We start from the raw sequence: 11,523 nt of genomic DNA, 5'->3' as shown, positions 1-11,523 counted from the left end.
AAAGCAGATACTCTACCACCAAGGTTCATCTTTGTCCTTCTCAAAACAGAGCTTTTATTAATGCAACCACCCTCTAGCTTCTTCTCCTTATTCTGGCCAGTAAATACTTAACCCAGAGAGGGTTTATTGAGGAGTGGCTTTGCCACATCCTCCTTCAAGCAGGCAGGGACGACTCCTTTTTGCAAGGAGACATTAATTGCCTCTGTGTCCCAGCCAGTTCTCCCTTCCCTGCTACTTTTTATCAGCCAAGAAGAGCAGCAGTCCAGAGCGCATGTAATTGCCCTGACTGATCCAAGAACCTTGTCTGCATCCTCGAGCCTTGCCAACTGAAATCCAACACAGTGGGACTAGACAGTGCTCTGGACACCCCTTGAGATTCATCTGGAATAACAGCAGAGTCGAGATTCCAATGGATGCAAGCGCTTTTATCCTCAAAATGTTTTGCAGACAAGCCACAGCAAGCTACCATCGGTTCTGCCACCTGTGTTGCGTTTAACATACAGAAAATATGGCACATACGTTTTAATTATGAAAGTTCCTGCATACTCTGTTTCAGTTGGCATATTGTTTTGGAAGGTGTGAATTAAGAATTTAATTGCAAACAGAATTTAATGCCTCCCCCCTTTCCTGCACTTAGCTGCTCCCTTAAGCTGATCCTCTCCCACATGTGGCTTGAAAACAAGAGGGAAGCAACACAGTATGGGCTGTAGTGGACCAATGGAGGAACAGCATCTCCAGGCAAAGGCTTAGCCAGTTCCCCTCCATTGTTTGAGAGTTGGCTTGAGCTGTTCCCAGCTGGATGCTGTTTTACCTCTGTTTTTCATCTCTGATATGTTCTCCAAGGGCTCGTTTGAAGAGAACAATTCAAACCTTGCTATTACGGTTTTGCTTTCAACTATGATTGTCACATTAGGAAGCCAATTCGCAATCCATTTTCTCCAGAGTAGTCCTATCAAAAATCAATGGGGCTGTCTGTTGCGGTCCAAGTACAGTGGTGCGACATTAAGTTTACCCACTGTGCTCTGCTGTGAGCAAAATATACAATAAAATAATTATTTCCTCCCCTCTGACTTTCCAGGTAAAATTGATACAAGCAGTGATGCCTTGGGGAGACCACCACACTAAAACTGAACCTAGAAACAAAGCTGGCAATTGGCAGCCTGGGGCACTTTGGTTAAGAGGGATTTAACCATTGATGCAAACATTTGTTTCCTCCACTATTGGTGGGTCTCCATTATGTAAGAAGGAAAAGGTATGATCATAAAACTCTTGTAAATGTAACCAGGGCAATGGGGGGACAGGACACTTCTGGCTCTTCCATGGGTTGTTTCTGAATGACCAGTTTATTGCACATTCATCCTGATTTGCTCACTCAAAGTTTGTGAAGAGGTTAGTCAGTGTTTGCTATTTATTAAACATTCATTCTGATTTGTTTGTGGGGCGGTTATGTAATGTTGCATCAAGCATTACGCCACATTTTCTAGCGCATTTCCCCATCACTTCCCTTTCTGCAAAAGTCAGCTTTGGGTTTGTTGTGCAAGAGTGTTAACTGCAAAATCTGAATTTCCTGGTATGGTACTTTGCCCTCTGGCTGTATTTGAACAAGAGAAGCAGGTGAATTATGGTGGTATGGAGAAGAGGGAAAGCCTCACCCATCACCTGCTGCAGAAAAAAGTGCTGCCCTTTACAAAGTGTTGTACTGGATCTAAGCGGCCGTTTGTAGAACTGCCAAGCAGACAAAGCAGTTCTTCCTCTTATCAAATTAACTTAAATAATGCAAGCAAGAGTCCAGAAAGAAAAATCCTGGAAATACTTCACTAAGCAAATTGAACAAAAACAGTATATCATTTCAGGAGATATAAACAGAGAGGCTTTGTCTTTCATAGTTCAAGCTTTGTACACAACAGGGAGATTTCAACCAAACATACAGACGAAAATGCCCTCAGAACTACACAGCCAATCTGAGCACAGGCTACCCTCAGTGAAGATTATGCCACTCTGCCTGGTCGCTAAGTGACACTTTCACTACCACCACCCCCTTGGCTAGCTGATTTACAAAATTAACCTTTAAGTTACACTCTGTATAATCATTGCTGTTTCACTTCCAACACTTCCACTGGTCACAAAACTGGTGAGTCAAAATGAGTTACTGGAAGGTGGCACTTTCATGATATAGAAAATTAGCAAGCATGGCACGGTTTGAGAAGAATTAGCTAAGTTTGCTCTGCCACAGCTGGAAGCAAACATAATCATTAAAGTGTAATATGTAGCTGGGCGCTGTTTCACTGAGTCCAATGGGACTTATCCCCTAGTAATTGTGCGTAAGACTTCAGTCTCAGTAAGCACATGTGAAATCAGTGACTAATAGCACCATGCAGAGCTTGCATTTGCCTGTGCGTTGTAAGGTTTAAGGTTATCAGCAATGTGACTGCAGAGGAAGGAGCGCAACATTCATTCTGCATAGCTCACCATCATCGGACAACTCAAATGCACTGAGAGAGCACAAAATTGCACGTGTCGACCCGCGGTTAATAAAGAAGAATTGTATACTCAATTGTATGCATGTGATCTATGTACCTATCTGGCTATTTACTGAAAGATTAATGATCGCTTTGGGTCTGCTTTTCACAGTACATTTCATTCCCACCACGCACTCGCATTTAAAGTGTATCATTAGGGCCCTCCTTATTACTCTTGCAAAACTGCAGAGTCCTGCTTAATACTAAAAGCTATACAGCTGACTGTAGAAAACTGTGCCTCTTTTGCTTGGTGTGTTACGTTTTGCTAATAATAAAACAGAGGAAAGCCATTATGAGTGCTTATTGGTGAAGAGGGGAATGCTTCAAATCTGCTTGCTCAAGGGCAACATCCTTGACCTGGAGACATGAAGTGGTTAGGCCCAGACTGAATAGTGCAGCACAATACGCCATTCACATGACTCCTGTAGGTAAATATAGTCCAGGCAGAAGATCCTGGCCTCTTCACTGCTATGTACTCAGTTGCCACACGTAATGTGTGAAGTGCTGCTCAAATACCATTAAGCCTAAAGTCAACAGTCTATTCTAAGACTTCCAAGGAATGGGGAAGTGATCTTCTCACTTCCATTAATCCTTTGGAATTGGGGTTTATAAGAAGGAACTGATCCTGAATTAATAACAATAGCTACTAGAGCCTTTGCTTCAGAAAAATAATAAGAGCTGGTCTGACCTGGTTGGGAAGGCTGGCCCATTCGGGAAAATGTAGCACTACTCCACCAAATTACATATTGACTCTTCTTCTTATTTACTATTCCAGGGGTGATCCTGGCTGCCTGCTTCCTCCTCCAAGTCTCAGTTTTGCCCTTGTACAACTTAGCCGGGACGAGTCTACCGGTAGTTAGTTGGCTGTGCTTGTCACTGACAGTGGAGCCACCTACTGGTGGCCTTCTGTCCTATGGGCACCAACCATCACTGGACCTGATGCTACTCTGTGACCTCATCTACACGTGTTGGAGAATTCACATATACAGGAGGAACTTATATTCAAGTTTTTGTCGATCACTTCTCCTACCTGGGCAGTTATCTTTCCACAAGGGCTGACATTGATGCCGAATTCCAGCATCGTCTGAGCTCTGCGAGTGCAGCTTTCTCTGGATTGAAGTGCAGGGTGTCTGAGGATTGGGACATCTGCAGGGAAAGCAAAATGCTTGTTTACAAAGCTATTGTACTACCAACATTAATGTATGCTTGTGAAACATGGACCATCTCCAACTCCTCAAAAGATTCCATCAACGGTGTCTCTGAAAATTTTTACATATCATTTGAGAAGACAGATGAACTAAGACAGATATACTGGAAGAAGCAAAGATCACCAGTGTCGAAGCAATGATTCTTCAACATCAACTTTGTCGGACTGGTCATGTTGTTTGGATGCCTGATTATCGTCTTGCAAATCAACTAATCTATTCCAAACTTAAAAATGGAACGCGTAATGCTGGTGGTCAACAAAAGAGGTTTAAAGACTCTCTCAAGGCAAATCTTTTAAAATATTGTATAAACACCGACAATTAGGAAACATTGGTCTGTGAGCACTCCAAATGAAGAACAGACTTTACAGAGCTGCAGTGGTAGAAAGCAAAGGAGGGAAAAGTGTAACCATGTGTACAACAGGCCCACCTTTAATGACTCCAGGTTATTCGGTGCTGGGTTTCTTATTTACAAGTGCTATTAAAAGCGTAACTGGACTCCTTCTGCTTTGAGTTTAAATGCAGTCTCTGTAAAAAAAAGACTCACTCTCACACAGCTGCCATTCACCCCCTTGACTGCCATTGGTTATAAACAATATTTTTAGCAACACAAAAAACATCTACCAAGGGGGGCAAAGAGAGAACTTAAGCTGCAGGCAACAAAAAGCAGGGTATGAATTAGGTCAGGCACACAAAAATTAACTGGAACCCCCATTTGCATTCATTAATATAGCATTTTAAGCGACTAATAAAACATTCTTGCTGAAAGCAGAGACATCAGGTATGCTGTTAATATTGGGACTAAATGCACTTGACGGATGCACTTCAAGCAATAATATTTTATGGTTTGTTTGTTTTTAAAGAGTGACACTCCTTTTCTCTCCCATCAGCCTTGTGTAAATTAGTTACACAGGTTAATTACTTTCCTCACCTCCTCAATGTAATGTACAATTCATGGAATGAAATGGAAATATTTGTTACTGGCTCTGCTACTGTAGTTTTATCCTCCGCAAACTATATCTGTCTCTAATATATAAAATTGTAAGGATGTTGTCACACTGCAGTTCCTTTGGCCACAGACAGGTGCCACTGTGAACTACAGTGTGACAAGCTGATGAACTGGTGATCGGGCAGCTGACCCAGGAGAGCAGAGAAGAGGAGAGGAGGATGAATCAAGAGCATGGAGATTCGGACCCAGGTGAGGTGAGGAGGGAACCAGAAGATGGAGACACAGACTGACAACAGTCGGGAAGTCTAGGGTAGTGGCCTGGGTGAGGCAAGAAGGAGGGATCTGAAGGACAGTGATGTGGGCAGCCGGGCATGTAGTGGTTAGGCTTACACTCGTAAACTCATCCCTTTGTTCATTGGTGGGTACCCGCAGACCAAGTGGCCAAATGTGGCCCTCCAAGCCTCTCTACCTGGCCCTTGGAACACTCTCCAGGCCACACCCTTCACTGGCCTTACTTTGCACATTCCTTGAGTATTTCGGCCTGACTGGAATTTGTCCTTAATCTCTGAGGCCCCTTGCCTAACTGGATGCAAAGAGTGGTGTGTGGAATACTGTGCAAAGGTAACATTTACATTCATCGCTCCTCCCACTTTTGTCTCTGGCCCTACCCACAACTGGCATGTGGCCCTCAGAAAGTTGTCCAGATGGGAATGAAGTGCTTGGGTTGAACAACACTCCCTTCCCATGGCTTAATCCCATCTCCCCAAATGCTAGCACCCCGGTGTCTTCGCCTAGCCTAGGGCTGCCTTTAGGTACACAAGTGAAAATGAAGACTTCCTGCCACATTCTCAAGGGCAATTCCATGTGCCAAAAGAGATGGTCCTGCTGCCAACACTCGCCTTGACTTGGAGCCATCCAGCTGCCTCTGTTTACTGGTAGTGCCTGCCGACTCCAGCCTGCTTATGAATATTGATGACGGGCTCCTGTGCACAGAGACACCAGAGCAGGGCATCTGCTGCAGCAGAGGTCGGCGGGTGGGAGGGCGGGAGAAACACTTCATTTCCAGCTCATTTGTAAAATCGAAAACCAGGTGGAGCCGCAGAGAAAAGCCAAAGCAGCTTCCTCCTCCTCCTCCGCTTGCCAACGCTCCCATTTACACACGCAGCGCACTCACCACTGAACAACCTGCCAAGAGGCTCCGACTGCGTGCCTTCAAATTTCTCTTCGCTAATTAGACAGACAATATGCAAGGCATGTCATTTGTAATGGAAAAGCCGCCCTGAAATGGGATTCTTCCCAGATCTTTTTAGTAAGTTGTCGTCGTAATTGCCATCTTGGTAATTAAGCCCTATTACCATAGCACATCCCTGCAATGAATTCCATGTTGTCCATTTATTAACCTCTTTGTGCAGTCATTATGGTACCTGGCTCGCTTACCTGACCAGGCTTTCCGCTACCTAATGAGTTTTCAAGCAGTTGCGAGGAGGCCCTGTAAGCTTATCAGTGAGGAAATCACTAAGGAGAAGACCACAGTGAGAAGTGTATGGATGGTAGAGAAGCTTCACTGGTAGATAGCGTCACCAACAAAATGCTATAGGACAGAGATGAGGAACCAAGAGCTGTCCAGATTTTGTCAGACTACAGGTATGCTCTGCATCCACGGTCAAAGGCAGTAACGTTTCTGAATACCAGTTGCTGGAAACCAAAGGTGGGCAGAGTATTCTTGTCCTCGGGTCAGCAACTGGGTGAACAGGTTGCTGGACTAGATGGGGCAATTGGCCTGATCCAGCAGGTTTTTCTTATGTTGTTACCCTGACTTGCTCTGCAGGTTTTCTATTAAAGAGCCTTTCCCAGCCCTACCTGGAGACATTGAGGATTGAACCTTCATGCAAAGCAGATGCTCTAACCACTGAGTTATGGCCCTTCTCTGAGAATGGGTAAAGATATGTGCCCTACTGTAGGGTTGATGAGAAAGATTTAAAATGATTAGGAATTGAAATGTGTTTTAAGGAAACTATTCATCCACCTGGATAGCTGAGTTGGTTAGCGTGTGGAGCTGAAAACGCCAAGGTTGCAGATCTGATCTCCATATGGGACAGCTGCCTATTTCTGCATTGCAGAGGGTTGGACTAGATGATCCTCAGGGTCCCTTCCAACTCTACAATTATAGATGTAGATATGTATGTATGTCAACCTGCTTCAGACAAGACAGACTCCCAGGGCTAACCTGCTCTCAACTGAATCACAAAAGCACTTGATTAACAGTTTGTTATTAAGGTTGCTGTGTTCTATTAGAAGCATCTATAAATAGACTTGTGCTTACTGTGTCTTCTGGAAAGTCTCCCGGGGTCTCTAGGATGTTTTAAAAGAACCTCAAACTGAGCTGATACTGTACAAAGGAATGTGAGCCTGAATAAAACCTTATAGCGTCAGATAGGGGAAGAAAATCTACCTAGGTACAGTGAAGATAGGATCAGTTGACCCTGAATGAGAGTGAAATCCAAACTGGAAATATGATCTCAATTGCTGACTGACTGAACATCTCCAGGAAATGCTAGCCAAGCCCATTTTCTGAGGGCTCTCATCACAAACATAGCTAACATCTGAATATAATAGAAGTGATCCTCATGTAACATACATTGCCAGACCCCCAGAGCTGGTGAGATTTCTCCTCTGTGCTGCAGTTGCATGATAAAGAATGACAAGAGCTGATGACAAATCTCTCAGCAAGGTTCTGGTTGTCTGGAAAATATTAGCCACAGAATGGAAGGCATTTCTGACCTTGGGCAGATGCCACTTGTTTTTCTCATTTCAACACAACCCTTTGAACTAATGCTCTCTTCAATGTCTGGCATAACAAGACACATACTGTACTCTGTGTCCTTATATTTCTATTTGTACTTTGAGATAGGTGCTTACAATGCACTGCCGCTTATATTAGGCAAGGCCCACAAGTTAATATATTTAATTGTGTTCAGCAGCAGATTTCAAACTGGGATTCCTTGGAAGCTGAACGGGAGGGCTCCTTGCAAAAATAATGGCAAACAAACATCTCTGAAAGGCAGCTTGCGCACCCACACAGATCGAGGCTGCAAACTCAGAAGCAGATCCTGTTAGAGCAGATGTGGAGCCAGATTACGAGATTAAAGCACATTCAGCCCCTCAAGGAAACCTGGGAATGGTGGTTTGTTAAGGGTGCTGGGAACTGTAGCCCTGCAAGAGGTAAACTACAGTTCCCAGAATTTTTGTGGGGAGGGAATGTGCATCTGGCAGCCTTTCCTACCTTTTGCCTCTGGCCCCGCCCACTGCTGGTATGCGGGACCCCCCCCCCAAAGCTTGTGCATAGCCAGAATACAGCCTCAAAGGTGCAGATAAATTGGCAGGTAAATCTGGCACTGGGACAACAGGTACCATAGTTTGGGGGAACAGGACATGTGATAAGAGGCACACATACACCCATCTCCTACCACACATACACATCCTCACCCCAGCACGCCTTGTTCCCATAGTGGCTTGGTGCCTTAAAAGTTTGGGGAAGACAGGGGTGCCCTTCAGCAGCCACTACTCATCTTTTTGGTATCACGCTTCACTGGCTCTCCTCACCTTCCCTTTTAGCTATGCCAGGCTTCCTCTGCGTGTGTACACAGTGTGCCACAGAGGGAGTGGGTGTAAAATAATAGTCATGCTAAAGCAACATCAAAGTAAAAACAAAAGAAGCATGCAATTAATCAAGTGATTAGATCTTGGCAGATGCAGATTCTTGAACAGAGCTAATTGATGACAGCATACCTGCCTACGGTGAAAAATCTTCATACGCTCCCAATTTGCAGATGTTTCTGCCCATCCCCAAGCCAGAGCTCCTGAAGGAGCAGTCACCAACATTCCCTTTGATTATTAAGGGTATCGCTCAATGCTATCCATAGAAGTAACATTTACGGTTTGCATGTGATAATGTATGAAGAGAAAGATGACTCTGTTGTTGTCAACTTTCAAGGCCACTTCTTCGGGCAGGAGGTCACCGTGGGAAAGCTGATGGGAATTATTCCACATCTGAGGAGCTTCTGTCTGGGAGTGGCTTCCAGTAGTGTATTATTATTACATTACCCACCCTTCACCCTAAAATCTGGAGTGCAAGAGCTCATTATGACATCACACACACCCCAAAGAGAGTCCAAAAATATAGACAGCTGCACTTACCTGTTATTACACATACACACCAAGGAGTATTATTATCATGCATTATTTTACCTGGTATGCTGCTTTCCCATATAAATATGCCTAAAGCAGCTCAAAACACAGCAAAAATACAAATCAATACCTCATTGTCTGCTCAGAGCCCTTCACTGATTGCGCATTTGCTACTGGGCAAAGTTCAAAGTGTCACTATTACTCTATAAAGCCCTTAATGGTTTGGGACCAGTTTACTTGCAGAGTAACATTTTAAATATTTATAATATAAATTAGCAATCTCTGAAACGTATCAAGTAATATTAAATATCAGAAGCATTTCAAGTACAATCACATGCTAGCAATGCATAAAAAATCCAACAAAAACTGCACAGTTTTACTATGTCAAATGGTATAAAAAGCTAAGAAAGTGTATGAAATTTCTTCTTGAAGGCTAGAAACAAAAGCGCACACAGTTCCTAGTAGCTTGATCATATACTACAAAGTCCTCAAGAAAAAGCATCTCGTTAATCTTTGCGGGAAGCTGCCCCTCTGTTGACAACAGATGACGTCAATCATTTCCTTCACTCCAACCCCTCATCCCAGATTCCCACCAAATAACGGTAAAAGCTTTGGACATATATATAAAACCAACCTTCCTCTCCCATGGGGGGAGCCCACCCAACACCCATCCCTGGCTCTTACCCAGAAGCTCTACACTACAACACCCCTCCCACTAGGAATGACTCAAGGAAATGGCCCCCTATTGGAGGGGGCACTCTGCAGCCTTTTATCTGTTGAGGAAGGCACCAACCTTTCCAGGGAGGTACCTAAAGATGGCTCAGGTGTTGCTGGTCAGGAAATCAAGGGCTAGTGCCACCTCCCTTCATCCACACTTTTCTTGAGTTGCCAGAAAAGTTCCCAGTGGACTTGATGTGCCACTAAGTTCTCAGCAGTTGGATGTTCCAGGTGCAGACAGGAAACAACAATAAAACAGTCTGCCGCCTGGCTCAGGTGTTACAACTTCTGCTAGTGATTGTCAGAGTTGCTGCTCCTGAAGCTAGGAAAGCATTCATTTTATCTCTTACTCAAATGCAAGCAGGAGCCCTCCCAGAGCTGCCTCAGGTGTTACTGGTCAGGAAATCAAGGGTTAGTGTACACGGCATAATAACCAATTTGTTAGGCACATATGACTGTAACCAAATACATAATTTCCTGACAGCGAGCTCCATTGAACTGAGGGGTGTTCACTTTTGATTGCATAATTTTAGCTTGTAAAAACCCACTAAGCTTTAACAAAAGACAATGATTTAACACATCTTTATTTGTTCAGGCATTTATTTCCTGCCTGTTGACTTTTAGATTCTGCCACTTGATATTTTGCATTAGTATTTTGGTTCTGGATTTTTATTGACTGCATAAACTTCTGTTTCGTTTGTATTCTAACCTTGTGATTTTATAGTGTGTGAGATATATAGATAGATAGATAGATAGATAGATAGATAGATAGATAGATAGATAGATATAGATATTAAGTAAATAATTAAAAGGCCTTCTGTAAACTGAAAAGCAACCTTCTGCTTCTCATCAGAAACACAAACGATTTTGCAAAGAAGTGCTATCATTTAAACTGACTGCATGAAGTAGGATTCCTCCATTAAAAAAAAAAACCATTATTCAGCCTCTGCTGGATAATTTACCTCATTTTCTGGATTCATCTATGTTAATCTGCCGCAAACTTGAAAGACTTCTTACCACTTCATTCAAGTGACAATTGCAGCGGCACTCTGGCAGATCACATCATTGTTTCCCCCCTTTGAAAAGTCCCAGAGCTGCACCCGCCTGCATCCCCAATCCATTACATTCCCAGTAGCACCAAGGTGTGTCAGCTGCAACGAGAATATTTGCAGCTCTGGTACATAAAAGTTCCATGCGATGGTGACAATACACGCTGCAACTGGCCCTCACGTCATGGTGACTTCTGCAAAGAGCTGCTGCCAAAGAAGGAGCATTTCCAATGCCTTCCATGTGGCGACAGTACTGTAAGAACCAGGTCTAAGTAAGTGCACTTAATGATTTCTGCATGTGAACCCCTGCGTTTTCCTCCCAGCAGCTGTGTGTACACAGCCATATTTTATGTGCCACTAAGACCCACGGACAGCAACAAAGGCAAGATGATAGCCCTGGAGCACAGCCAGCCTGCTTCAAAATCCTCTGTGAGCGAACCAAAGCTAATCTGGGAAGCATCCAGCCAGAATTTACAAGGGACTGATTGCTTAAAAGCAGCATGCTCGGTTGGGGAGGGGAGTAAACGAAAAGAAAAAGACGGCAGTTATGCCACCCACAAGGTTATTTTTTGAGTGTGTGTGTTTGTGCGCACACTCAACAAGCACACATGCGATTTGAGGCCAAGGCATTCCAAGTGGAACTGAGGACATCTGTAGCGAGGCTGGCAGCATTTCGAGCTGGGTGGTTCATAGCTTAACTTGCACTGGCGCATGCTGATTGCAGCAGGCCAGCTCCTGTCTCTTTCAATTTAGTCTTGGAAATGTAAAGATATTTACATACCCTTGTAAACGTAAAGATATCCCAGCCCTTTGGATGATGCTTATTCCTCTGTACGCCAAGGGCCAAACTAGCCATTAAGAGAGACAGGGAGACTGGTGCGCTCTTTTTGCTCTTC

The sequence above is a fragment of the Podarcis filfolensis genome (assembly GCF_964270895.1).
Source record: "Podarcis filfolensis genome assembly, chromosome: 10".
Classification (NCBI taxonomy): domain Eukaryota; kingdom Metazoa; phylum Chordata; class Lepidosauria; order Squamata; family Lacertidae; genus Podarcis; species Podarcis filfolensis.
Note: the sequence above shows the minus strand (reverse complement) of the source record.